At 37.1% G+C, this 1,076-nt stretch overlaps 1 protein-coding gene across 3 annotated transcripts in view; it reads right to left on the bottom strand.

Annotated features, from left to right (window-relative positions):
* srcin1a (SRC kinase signaling inhibitor 1a) overlaps positions 1 to 1,076 on the bottom strand; it is a 115,236-nt gene that overhangs the window by 60,760 nt on the left and 53,400 nt on the right. The window lies entirely within an intron of this gene.

Here is a 1,076-nt window from a genome sequence, read left to right as displayed (position 1 = left end):
ATAAGACGACCGCGTTTTTTCAGATGTATTTCCAAGAAAAAAACATCGTCTTATATTCGGGACAATACGGTAATTTTTGTCTATGTCGAAAAGGGTTTGTGCTACTTAATAGTTTTGAGGAAACCATGATACATTTTTTTCATTGAAAAATAAATAAATAAATAAATGTGCTTCCAGCTCAGTGGGATTTGAATCACTCTTTTCACTGACTCAACTGTCACCATGGTCTCCCTATTGCCCCTTCACCCCCTTCCAGGAAGCTTGGGGCTAAAAAACACCATCACCATCCAATGAATTATTCACATATTATTTAAAGCATTGAATCTGAAAGCAGCTGGTGTTTTATTAAGCAGAGCTGGTGCTTTAAACAAACATCAGGGTTGTTCTGAGAAACAGACAGCGTGGTGCTTCTGAGGAACAGCTAAATTGAATGACCTTGTGGTTAATGTTGTTAGCACTGAATACTTTAATAGCACTCATACTCTCCTGAGAAGGAGCATTATCTTTCAGAGAGCAGCCTGTTGAAGGACAGACGGAACTGATACCGACTTACCGTGATACTTGCTCTAGGGAGTTTGAACCACTAATACACCCTGACAATGTGACTAAACTGTGTTAGCTTTAGCTGTAAGAGCTTTGAATGGAAGCAAGAAGGACATGTTCAATTCACTTAGACAGGCTGAATAATTGAGTGATATCACTGTGTTAAAGTTGTTCTGTTCAGAGAACAACTACATATTGGTGACTGCACTTATAAAACTCAGCCTATGGTAATTTCATGGTCTTAGCTATTATTATTTTTATAGTACATTGTAAGATCTTATTAATTTAAATACATTTTAAAATGAAATGTATTCCTGTGATGGCAAAGCTGAATTTTCAGCATCTCCAGGCTTCAGTGTCACATGATCCTTCAGAAATTATTTTAATATGCTGATTTGCTGCTCAAGAAACATTTATTAGTATCAGTGTTTAAAGTTCAAGTTAAATATTACCCTTGTGCGCTCCTCATTTGGGAGTCACACTCATGGTCTTCGCGGTCAAAAGTGACCGGACACCTGAAATGTAACTTTTTT

This window comes from Sinocyclocheilus rhinocerous, unplaced genomic scaffold (genome assembly GCF_001515625.1).
Source record: "Sinocyclocheilus rhinocerous isolate Xijiao unplaced genomic scaffold, SAMN03320098_v1.1 scaffold481, whole genome shotgun sequence".
In the NCBI taxonomy this organism is placed as follows: domain Eukaryota; kingdom Metazoa; phylum Chordata; class Actinopteri; order Cypriniformes; family Cyprinidae; genus Sinocyclocheilus; species Sinocyclocheilus rhinocerous.
This window is presented reverse-complemented; position numbering and strand designations above follow the sequence as displayed.